This window comes from Patella vulgata, chromosome 3 (genome assembly GCF_932274485.2).
Source record: "Patella vulgata chromosome 3, xgPatVulg1.2, whole genome shotgun sequence".
In the NCBI taxonomy this organism is placed as follows: Eukaryota; Metazoa; Mollusca; class Gastropoda; family Patellidae; genus Patella; species Patella vulgata.
In genome coordinates this window covers 25676411-25689919 of record NC_065881.2, presented here as the reverse complement: position 1 = coordinate 25689919, position 13509 = coordinate 25676411, and the positions used below count along the sequence as shown (strand labels likewise).

The 13509-nt window shown below is 34.1% G+C and overlaps 1 long non-coding RNA gene across 1 annotated transcript; it reads right to left on the bottom strand.

The window, feature by feature from the left end:
- Positions 1-1468: 1468 nt before the first annotated feature.
- LOC126815008 (uncharacterized) lies at positions 1469-3645 on the bottom strand. Its single transcript, XR_007677825.2, has 5 exons — positions 3458-3645; positions 2897-3155; positions 2160-2353; positions 1875-1977; positions 1469-1595 (listed from the first exon to the last, which is right to left on the bottom strand). It is a non-coding gene; the product is annotated as an uncharacterized LOC126815008 (long non-coding RNA).
- Between the last annotated feature and the right edge of the window lie 9864 nt (positions 3646-13509).

The window sequence follows — 13509 nt, the reverse complement described above, 5'->3', positions numbered from 1 at the left end:
GTAGAGAAATACCAGGAAACCTTTCTAGAACTTGTTTTTGCTTGCCTGGCCGAAATACTAAAAACTACATACTGTATGAATTGACACCAATTCTAATATTTCTATTCAAGATGTTAGTGTTTATGAGGACAGTTATCGCCACACTTCAAATTTATCCTTGTCAGTATACAGTGTCTAACTAACTCCGTAAAGACCCGCTTAAAAGGGTTCGGATTTTTACAAATCATCCAAGATCCATTGAATAGTCGGAATGTCACTGCAACAAAATGAAATCGACCGCCTAACCCAAAGCCTTTTATTCCGTTTCAGACGGGGTCGCGAAGTAGCTCTATGAAATTATAAAAAAAAAAACCGATGATATGATATAACCGGCTATAGCGAACATATTTAGTAACCTTGTGTGTTCTTTTCAGAGACCATATGAACAACTGGAATATATAGTTTTTATAGTTAGGTGAACTTTTCTTATCAATCAGATATTGCCTATGGTGCTTTAGAAAGATCAAACATACCCTGCCTTGTGTATGAACACTTAAGAGGGGTGGTCTAGACTTTTACTTTACTACATTTAAAAGACGATTATAGCCCTCTAGCAGTAACAGAGCGAGGCTTAATTTCAAAGCTATAAGTACCTAATTTTAATAACAAAACGATGGCAATTATGCTCATTTCAGAAAAATATGGCCATGGCACTACTTTTCATCCTTAAAATGACGACTTACAGTTTAAGGGTGGACATTTTTACCCGTTTTGTTGAGATGGAATATTTCCAAACAAATAATGATAATAATAATAAAAAATACACCCAGTTATAAACAAAAGAAAAAAACCATTCAACAATTTTTAATTAGTCATTTACGATTAAAACATTTGACATTTAATGAAACTTAACATTTCAGAAAATTGAAAATTTAAAATCAAGAGATGACAAAAGCAATACATAATTTTAACAGTAAACAACGAAAACATTTCCTTAATCAATGTGCAGTGAATACTAACATAAAACAACAACTTGTCAAATATTCTAATTTATACTTTAAAATTTTGTATAAAAATCAACAAACTTAGTAGTTTTCACACCAGTATTATTATCAAAGTAACATTATGATTTAGATAAATTGCAACATTTTCAAAAAGTAATAAAACCACTGACATATTTCAAAAGATTAAAATTAAAATTAGATTTTAACATATTTACATTCAAAAAGCACTTTTCATACATGTGGTAACTATTGTCAATTTGAGGTTACTTTACATCAGAGGTGATTAAATTAGTAGTGGCATCGTGTGTTTCAGATTTGTCTGTAGAATCACTAGCCTTTTCTTACTGACACCGTATATCGAAAGTTTGGCACATTGTAAAGTGATTGTTTGGCGTGTATATCCTCTACACACAATGGTCATAAATGTCTGTATGATACTGATTATGTAAGACTGTGGTATTGATAAACCGAAAATGCCCCTGGTACCGAATGTCTATTACTAGCATTCTGTGATAATTTTAACCGAACATTGGCGACGGCTGGTACCACTGTCTGATGTCTAATGCTGGAAGGCTGTAATAATCTTTACACGAAACATGTTTCGTTGGTTGACTGTAAAATATAAACATAAAATGGTTACATACTTCAGAACTCGTGTTCAATGTTATATACCTAGATTAGATAGAGCTTTATTATGTAGATTAACGTATAAAGATTACCAATAAGCCTTTAGTTCGAGTATAATACAGAGTAAGGATTTCACATGGCTGTAAAGATTCTGAATGGTGGTTATCATTTATTTTGTTCAATAGTACGACGTACGGTATAAAGGGTAGCTTAGTTCGATTAAAAATAATAATAAACAATATTGCATTTTATTTACTATCTTACCCATTCATTGGATGTAAAAACGATTTCCTGGGAACATATGAAATATCAGTGGAATCACATAAAATTCGGCCCATACTCATTCGTCTGATTGCATTCACTTGACCTGTAAATGAAACAATAAAAATAATGATGTATATTGCCAATGTAAGCGACAAATATTGTTCAATTTCAAAGAAATGTTATCCCTTTGAAGTAGTTGTTGGATTGGAAAAAAAAACCTTGCGAATAGGTCATACTGTAAGTGTAATTAGATTATGTTACATTTGACAAAAAGTTTTATCTTACCAACGGTAAAACTTGCTGGGTTGACAGAGAAATAAGGGTTTGAGGTCTTGATATTCTCAAACCAGAAACGATCGCCATATTTTATATTATGAAATTGTTCGGCAATAATACAGGCGAAAGTTGGTCCAACATGGCCGCCTGTCACCGTAACTTCTGTTACTCCGCCAATAAACAAGTCCACATCATCCGCTTTCCTGAAAATAAGATATTAAAGCGGAGTGTATTTCCAAAAATATGAATCTCGTTGATTAAAGCACAGCAGATTCGACCGGAACGAAAGACCACGGAAAGGCAAATATCGATAGAGGTTTACAGAGAAGGGCAACCCTGGAACAAACGGTCGCAGAACACTGCATATTGACAGGGTATCCTCTAATGACCACACCAAAGGCTGTAGCTTATATCGCATTAATGGAAGGCTACGGAGCGTTCATCCTCTCATGACGCGACTGCTTCACACCGAAAGTCTGTTAAAACAGTAGCCGCTATCGCGTTAAGAAGGTTTTTGGACGAAGGGTTTAACCGTAAACGGAAGGTCGCGAAGCCGGGTTCGTTCTCTCATGACCCCAACACTAAAACACAAAATTTGAAGAAACTCCGTTAAAACTGAAGTCTCTACCGCGTTAAGGAACATGGACGGTCCGATAAACTGATAGTATTATTGACGAAATATATTTTAATACCTTCACACTTAAAATGTTAGCGCATATATACCAGAATACATATATACCACCTACCTATAAACTGAAGCAAGAGCTTTAATTTGTGCCGTGCTATTGTCAAATACTATAGGGTCCAGACCACAATATTCTCTGTATTTATTGTATGGTGCCAGACCGTGATCCCGACCACGTTGTATATTGATAGCAGCTAAGTCCATACCAGGAACCTTCAGTGTTTCAAATAATTTATTCGTTATACTATCACTAAAAACATTGTCGGTATCTTGGCTCGAATCAATTAACATCCCCTCAATTATAGCATCTAAACCCTTTCCTGAAAATAGTTATTGTGTAGAAAAACGTCAGTCAAATGTCCATGGGAAAGCTCTGCGGAATATGTTCATGTGTATACCTTAGGATACCTATCTCTAGAAACCTGGAACTTGCGATATTCACTACATGAACAACTCATTCAACAAAATTCATATATATCTGTTTGTTTTAGGTCAAAATCTGTTGACGCAGTCTTTCCATTATTGGAAATTTCAATATATATCCATGTAGCAAAACTAAAAACAATATGAAACACAGATAATTTTTTAAGCTTTCTTTGTATGATTACAAACCAATACTAACCTTCATCTTTATAAATAAAGAATGGACTATTGAACATTTCAACTAGTGGTACCTTCTCCTTTTCTCCTTTATACGTCCATTGATTGGGTATGGAAGAATGGCCATATCTCAGGGCAGCTGTAGAAAAAGCATTGATGACTCTTGGATCAACATTGGGGTTGTAGTCATGTACAGTATGATAATCTGATTTTAATCTGAAACCAAACAACTCATTTATCTACAGTTTCGTAAAATATGATGATGCTACCAAATGGGATTTGTTTCCCTTTTTGGAGACCCATATCCTGTGGCCCAATCCTCCTCCATAGCATTCAACTATTGACTATCGTTTATGACCTGTCTCAATAAACATCAATATAAAATCATGTGGAAATACGACTGTCAGTAACAAGTTTTACAATTCTCACATGCCTTCCTGTTGAGTTCAAAGAAGAAAATACCTTTGACACAGCTTGTAATTTGATGATATAGACACAGAATCATGTTATATGGCAGTAAACTACATTTAAACGTAATTAGGCCCTTATTCCCTCTCCCTTCACACGTTCTGGTACAAAATGGCTAAACTGCAATAATTGTTAAACTACAATAATCATTAAAGTCATAATAATCATTAAAGTCATAATAATCATTAAAATTATAATAATCATTAAAATTATAATAATCATTAAAATTAAAATAATTATTACATTCATGAAAATCATATTAGTCATTCAGATCCTATTAATCATTCAGATCCTATTAATCATTCAGATCCTATTAATCATTCAGATCTAATTAATCATTAAAATGATAATAATCATGAAATTATAATAATCATGAAATTATAATAATCATGAAATTATAATAATCCTGTAATAATCATTAAATTATAATAATCATACTTATAGTAATTATTAATTTTATAAATTTCAGTAAATTTGAAAAAAAAATCAATAATTTGTTTTAGCTTTTGTAAAATCGTTAAATCTTTTATAAAATGTTGTAAAAGTACGCACCTGTATTTACCTGTAGCCTCTGGCCCCACAACCAAAGGTAGCCATTCATTGTAGCTGATTTGTTGTAAAATTGCTTCTACGATCTTTTTCGTTTCCTGAAACAACTTCTCATCATTCCAGATAGGGTTCATACCGTTCAAATTTTTTAGTTGCCGTGCTATTCGATTGTGGATTCTTAGAAATACGACGTGAAAGGCTGACAGGCCTGGGTGTTCGTTAGATCTATGGTCGCCTGCAATTGAAATACTAAGACTATTTTGTCCATACTAATATTGTAGTCTTTAGAAATAAGCTTGCCGTACAAGAAAGTAATTTCCCCTCTCAAGGGAAGTAAAATGTTAAAATAAAATAAGAAAAAAAAGTTGACCAATAATTTTTAAAACAGTATATGGCCAACGTCGCAATAAATTTCAAATAATTCAAGTACTTTCAAGTATTCCTCGATAAATTCGCGTCTGTTATTTCCTATTAAGATTTGGGGCGAGGCCTAATTCAGAGCGAGTCACTTAGTACTCTATCTAACAAGTCCCAAAGATACAATCTAAAAATCTCACCAGCTTTAAAACAGTAATCTTCATTATGGCGTTTTTGACAATTGATATTCTTTTCTTCTGGTAACATATTATGTTTACTGACTTTTAAAAGCCCTAAAAATAAATAAATATTTGATATAGCAAATAAATAAACAACTGCTATAGCAAAATAAATAAACATCTGATATAGCAAAATAAATAAACATCCGATACAGCAAAATAAATAAACATTCGATATTACAAACCAAACAAACATCTGATGTACCAAAGATGTTCATTATAAACATTTCAGGTGCATAACAGCTCAGTCAGATGTAATCTCGTTCAAATTGTTCATAATTAACATTTCAAATTTATAACAGTACAGTTATACCGGATGTTACCTAGTAAACCTGGTCTTTATTCAGGTGCAACTGACAAGATTGAACACAAAGTAACAAACGTCCGTAATCCTAGTCAAACAACGTAGCCATACTGCACAAATTCCCGATAAATAGAACCTATCAAAAGATTTCGCATAATTTTCAGTATGGTATGTTGAGAAGCAATATTGGACGCGACCTTTCAAATAACTGCCATTAGACCAAACTGAACAAGTGAATAGTGGAACGAAATATTGATATAATAATTCTAATTAGAATGGTAGTTGGCCATTTTCTGTTAAAAACAGTTCTATTCAATAGCATACGGAATGTTTCCTTCCATAAACTTTCTAATTCAGCCCCAACACTATTCATAACTTTAGGCATTACAGGAACCTTCAGTATCATGGAGTCCGTCGATCGCCAATGAAACTTCCCAGAAAGACTGCCCCACTCTAGCATTGCGCACGATACAACAAAACAGTACCGAAACATTGCATATTTTGCCACATAACAAAATTAGTCTTAATATCATCGAGTAATTGTGTTAATCAGATGTTAAACCCCATTCTTTTTATTTCCGGGTAGGTTCAGACAAATGTTTTTTTTTCGGATTGTGTGGAAGAAGAGTGTGATAAAATATTTACCATTTCTAAATGATCGTAGATCACTAAGTCGATCTTTGTCATTACCATAAATATGACTAGCATCAACAAACGATGTCAGGACGTTCATCTGCTCACGTGCAGCTGGAATTAAATACACAGTCGTAAAATACGGGTTCGTTGCTAGATATATTCAAACAGAGAGAGAGGGAGAGGGGGGGGGTAACGTCCACTCGACACAAACTAGGTCATTTCGGGACTAACATATGGTTCAATTTTATTACAATAATTCGCTTACGTGTAGGGGTCTTTAGCACTGGGAGGAAACCGGAGGACCCGGAGAAAACCCGCGAGGTTGGACAGGCGACCCTACTCCTTGTCACGCACAACCAGGGATTCGAAACCACGCCAGTTGACTCAATGACAGGCCTTATGATACAGCGCGCACGTGCTAACCATTCGGCCATTCAACCCCCCAGCTCACATTTTCAAAGTAATCCAAAGTTCTTCTCTTATATCATGACAATAAATTACTGAACGACTTTGGATTTTGCCAGAGAGGAGAATGCGGGGCTACTTACGCGATCGGCATTTGATTCTAGAATCTTTAACTTCTACTGATCTAACAAAATTTAAACATCTCCTCGGTGTAAAGAACGGGTCGTTAACTGGAATCTCTATTGGAAAACATGGTCCACTGAAATTTCAAATCGATATTACATTCTAGAAGTTTGGTAGGTAAATGAAGAAAATAATGAAATGAAACTGCTTACACATTTATAAATGTATATAAAGCATCAATCAATCAAATTGTTTACCACCGAATACCTGTGCAAAAAATGTTCGTTAGCGAACTAAGTCAAGGCATTTGTATACTATACGTTATATTAAAATATTAGAAATTGTGTTTGAAAGCCCCGAAAGATCGAATTGCGTATTTGTCTAACAGGGCTTTTTTAATACCCCCCCCCCCACACACACACACACAAACCCTCTCCCGATCTGTAATTAATTGTATGTTGACCAAATCATTGTTTTGCTTAGACGTTACTCTCCATTACTTTCAAACAGGATAACCATGATTTTGTATCATTGCATTACATACTTGTTAGTGACATCTGGGTGTTGACCACCTTCCATAATTAATTTGTCTGTACAACACTTGAATTTATCACCATTAGTATCTAAAAATTAAAATACAGGAACTATGTTATAGGTGCTACAACGAAATCAGACAAGATGAAGTGGGGCTAACGCCTTATTTCTCTGCATCAACTGGGAAAATGAAGACAAACATACTACAGACAGTGCACTAGGAAGGAAATATGATTCGGACAGCCGCGTTTCTGCCTAATCTTCGTAGAGAGAGGCTGATATATATAGGAAATTCTTATATTCAATAAATTGCTCGTGTCCTTTACTAGTTGAAAGAATGTCTAAGCAGTTAGGTGAACCTATGCCTGGACTCCACTCTACAACAGTGGAGAGATGCTGGGGTTGAAATATTACTGATATCTAGATTCCGATCTGTAGTTAAATGGCAAAGAATAGTAGAGGGGTTTTAATTATTTGTATTCTTAAAGGGACAATAACACCCTTGCTGGCTTGAAAGTTCCAGAAAATAAATAATATCTCTATCTAAGTACTAGATGTTTAAGTGTCCTACCTGTTGTGTAAATTATCCATTACATCCTATTTTACTTATCCAGAGGGTTCGAAAATATTTTTAAATCTAAGCTCCATTTGAAAAGGTTTACGTTAGACGTTTCAAACCATTATGTTAAATTTGTCAAAAATTTTAAATAAGGTGTGTTAAGATGAAATTTGTATCATCAATAAATTGAAATATTCTAAAATAGTACAATTTGTTGACCAGGATAAAGATTGGGACATATTATTCAGTTCCAACAAGAGTGGTATTGAGCCTTTAAAGTAAGCACAGTCACGCTTCACTTTTTCTTACGCAAGAAACTTTATAGAATAACCTCTAGACAATTCTCAATCCCATTCTTAGGTAAGCACAAGTCTAAGCACATTGTGACTGGTAAACTGAGACTACGACGCTCTCTTAACGTCATAAAATCAACTTTGGTATGCGAAATACGTCATAAATTGGTCGGCTGCTTTGTTTATTTATGACATTAACTTCTCGGGAAATGGTAGATTTAGATGCATTTGACATGTCCCCTATACACATTTAAAATTCGCAAATAGGCCCTTGTGTATGTGCTTTTTACTAATTGGCAAATAAATAAAATGATTTTAGGGTATAAGCGAAATTTTCTATAGCATTCTTCTTGAGAATATGTTTCTAATAATGGATTTTCTGTCGCTTTGGTATCAAAAGATATAGGAAATGCCGTTTGAAGCAGAAACAGACTAAAGTTTGATAAGCCAGCCGGATACCGTGTTTGGGACTTGTGCTTAGATTAACAATGTTTAAGAACAAAGTTGTGCTTAAGTTTTTTCTGGGGACACAGAAGAACGTGCTTGTGCTTTCCCTGAAGTCTACTTAAAAAATATAAGCACAAGAATGTTCTTAAGAATTTTCTGGGAACACAAAATAAGGTAAGTTTACTTATATGCAAAGTCTACTTAAAATCTATACAGGAACGTGCTTAAGAATTTTCTAACAATCGGGTCCAGATTTGTAGTTAATAAAATGGAAAAAATCTATAGGGGTTTAAATTATTTCTGATATCTAGATTCTGATCTGTAGGCATATGGAAATAAATCTATTATAGGGATTTAAATCATTTCTGATATCTAAAAAACATTACAATAGGTTTAAATAATTTCTTACCCATAACGTTTGGAGTAAAATCAATATCATGATCCAGGAATTGTCCATAAACTTGGAATAAGTTGGTGTAGATCGTGTGTGCAGATTCTTTGACTTCCAGCTTCAAAATTTTATTACTGACTTCACGAGCACTTGGTAACAGGTTTTCATCAACACCCCGAATTCTAGGTCGCTTTACACCTGAGCCAAAAACAGTTATGTAATGTAACGTCAGAGCCTGGGTCTAGCTCCATGGTTTTATCACAAATGCAACATAAAGCAATATGTAAGGTGAAATTTAAGTCTCCCACACAAGTTTTATCCGTTAAGTCGTCAAGCTCTCAACCTGCTACACAATAATTGTTGCCCGAAAAATACTGCAGCGCCCGACAAAATAAGCCAAAACAATTAAGTAACTTTACCGTCAGGGTCTAGCCTCATGACCTACATTTATCATCTTGGTTTTATCAAGAGTGCAACATAAAACAATATTTAAAGTGGTATTTAATAAGTCCACGTGTCAACTCGGCTGCCAAATTTTATCAGTGAACTCGTTAAGAAATGAAACACGCAGGTATGCATAAGGTTGAGAGGGTGGGTGCATACTAGTCCGAGAAAACTAACATCGAGTAGAGGCTGTCGTGGACCAGACAATATTTCGGGCTTATTTTAACATTATGATAAGGCTTTTCATAAAAAGTTCATTTACCAACAATGGAAGTCTGACCATGTTTGATTTTTGAGGATATAACCATTTGGACATGTGTTTTCAAATTGCTAAAAATATGATCACATCCCATTATCAAGGGATTTGGCCACAGATCACTAATTGTTTCGCCATTGACTTTAATGTTAATTCTCGTCTCTTGGACCGACGCTAAATTTTCCCAAAATTTTCGTTGTGTGTTACGCTTTCTACCACAGATGGAGCAACATGTGGCAACCTCTTGCTCAAAAGCACGTATGAGGTTCACCATGGAAAACTTGAGATATACAGCTGGAAGCAAAGACCAGTAAACATGCAATTTTCAACCGGACCAACCTCTCAACTCTTGTATCCTTCCGCCTCAAAATCATGAATATTCATCAAAACCTAGCAGAAAATGTACATTCCTACATCAAAAATCGCCATGCTTCATTGATGAGCCGTGTCCATTTAACTCTTAGTGACAAAACGAGTTATGGTTCATGATTACATTAAAATTTAAAACTTTGCTCTTGAACGAATACTTAAATCGGGATTCTTCGTTTTTTTTAATGTACGTACAAATAACGTCTGAATTTATAACGTTTGTACGCATACGCAACCCTTAGTATTTGAACACGATACAGCCAGATACACAGAGAGAAATGAAACTAAACAACTCCAAATATCAATTATATTTACCAGTTACATTTTCGGCTGATTTTCAAAAAATGCACTAGACCATAGTTAAAACTTTGTAATAACGGAGAAATTCGTGGTTTACCATTTAAATGCAATATAAAGAAAGTCCTCGCTATACTCATACGGTAGATGTTAAAAATCCTTTATAATAATCCTGTTATGTTTCCAATAATTATCACAGCTAAATATGAAGATAAATACACATCTAAAACACATCTAAAAAGATTAGAATTCGAGTGTTGTGACAAAAAAGATAGAAAAGGTACGAAACTACATGAATTGACTCATGAGTCGAGAACCGTTACAATAGGTCATTGGTTACAATCAACTAATATTGGAAATCAAATCGCCGACTTCAGCCAAAATTCTAAATCAAGATCATAACTACGGTTTTTAAGAGGCCAACATGTAAAGTATATTTTTTCATGGCTTAATTGATAAGTAATTGAATGGAAATTGTCACGTGAATGTCTATTTGAGCGAATTTTTGCTATCTTCGGTGAAGGTGCGACCCCTTTACTGAATTTTTTTCATTCCACTCCCGGTTATTACAGACGAAACAGGTTGATAAGAAGGCCACTTTATATGCACCAATATTTAAAAACTGTGCACCACCCTACTATATGTCCTGTTGGTTCTTTTGATAGCCATATTTATAGCATTTTTATATCAGGGGGTAAGTTTGTGGACGACTTGAACATCACTGTTACCGAGTTAACAGTAACTTGTATTATTTTTAAGTGAGCGAATCATGATGTTTAAAATCTCTATAGTTTTATAAATTGGTCAATTTAAAAACACAGCTTTGTAAAAAGGCTCTTATCACTTTTGTTCATGTTTATATCAATTTAGGGATCCAGATTTTCAGAAAATATTTAAAATTGAGACAAAATCAATTTGTGAATTTTATTCTGAATTTTCCTTTTTAAGAATTAGTTAATTACAGTAATTATTGTTCTGTTCTAAAGCTATACAGTTATAAATTGTTGAGTGGTCTTATATTGACCCTCGTATTAAAACAAACACAACTATTTTGAGATAAGTTGTCTTCTAGTGGGTGAGTAGTCTTAGGATAAGTTGTCTTTGGGATAAGCTGTCTCGATAGCACCTGTCTAGGCCAAAATGGTCTACACAATTCGACAAGAAATATGTTTTACAATAAATATAATTTTTTTTGTATTTAACATCGCTTGTAATTTAATGTCTTTGTTACCTTGGTGACCAACCCGAGTTGACAAATAGCCGAATAAAGTAATCTTACATCAAAATATTTGTTGAGCATTAAAAGCTCAACTGAAGTTTGCGATCACCAACTTTGTATTCAAGTATTGTATTAATAATCATTCTTTTTATCAAAATATTAAGACTTATCAAATTTTACTTACCATCATCATAATAATTACGAACAATTCTTCTCAAATCTGTTTTGGCTGATCCCCAATAAGGTGCTGAAGGGTTGTTGCACTTACCATCTGGTTGTCGGAACCGCTCGAAGGGTGGACAGGATAGATGTGGATATGAACACAGGCTATACAGTTGACTAAACAGAATGCACATATCTTTTATAATTTCCAACATCTCTAGATGTTACTCTTAAATTCACTTTGGAAAAATAGAACAAACAGTGCAACAGTGACAATACTAGACTTCACTACTGAAATTCAATCGGTGGTTGCTTCTTTCAACATTTAATCACTTTCACTACAATTAATATGATAGTTATTAAGCATCTATCTTCTTGGTTTTATTGAATTGTCAACTGTGACACGGTCCCCTGACAGTTGCTATTAGAATCATATCCTGTAAACCGGTGCGGAGTTTCAAAATGTTTCCAGAACTTGCTAGTTGTTGAGCACTGGAGACTAACACCAAAGAAGGCCCTGATGGATTTTAAGCATCTGCCTAGAATTACTAGTATCGGGTTAACGTCCGCTCCCACAGTGATATCACATACCATCTGACAGATATTTTAATTGTTGCGGTAACAGATACATATAGTTAAATCTGAGTATTAATTTCCTATCGAATAATTAAAATTTATCTTCTTTAAGACTGATTGGTATACTTTCATTTTATAGTTTACTTTAATCTTTGTGTGAAAAATTAAAACGGTTGGTCGATTTCACGCTCAGAACAAAGTGATTTGCGGAACTTCAAAGAACAATGAATTTCAAATGTCAACACTAGACATATTTTGCTCGAGTTGTTATAAAATGGTAATGAGCGTGAACAACAAAAAGGATTATTAAAGAAGCTGAAAAAACAAAAGTGGCTTTCTGTTTTGTATCCAATATAATACGTTAATTAATAATATAGCGGGGATTTTAGATGGATTTAAAAGTAGCTCACTATAATTGAAGCGACTTTAGGGATTTGTTGTTTAAACAATAATGTATTGATAATTAACATAGTCTCCAATTAAGACAACCCTAGACATGACTAAATCTGGATATTTTCTCACCAGCTGACAAATATAATCTAAACTAAAACTATAGAAACTGTGCTAGAAATATAAAAGTGATAAGTAAAAGGAGAAAATATTATCTGGTAAATGAAATTCTAAACAGAATTCCAAAACCGCAATGAAAACTATGACAAATAAAAAACCCAAAAAAAACCAAAAAAAAACATGAAAAACCAATTCTCCGCGGTATAAAGTTTTATAAAGGATACATAGATGGATTAAACATATATTACTGTTTAATTATCAATAGACAATATAATCAAGTTTTAGCTAGCATCAGAACCAAAAAGGGGTCGATACTCGACTACTGAGTTAAAGTTCATCACCTCAAAATCGTGGGCGGCTATTGTAACGCATAACCGACATTGGTGGGCGGGCGGGGCTTGGGTGTGGTGGGGATCCAATGTACAAATGACTTCAATAAGACTGTGTAACATCCATATTGAAACTGGTCGTCGGGGTGCAGTTATTTGAGTTGATAATTATTAAATTTCAAAGCGCTTGGATAGTTTAATAAAATCATGAACAGCACATACAATATTTTCGTCAATTGATTTGTCGGAACTGGTGTCTCCATATAGTAAGACGCGAACATCTTGTTTATCGGGAGGGAGAGTTTTTATAGTTGTTTGTCGTTCATTAAAAAAATTTGGACAGTGTAGAGGGATGTGGTAACTATCTTCAATGGTATGGTCACATGATAGATTATTTGATACATGCATTAAGAATTTGTGGAAATTAAGATTACTTTTAGAACAGCACAGTTTGCGCAGTAAATAATTTGTTCTTTCCTGCTACCATAGTAGAAATGTGGTGGTACTCTCTGAGGATGATAATTTACTTTTGAAAAAAAGAGAGAGAGAGAGAGAAATAGGGTTTAACGTCCACTCGACACAAACTAGGTCATTTCGGGACTAATAT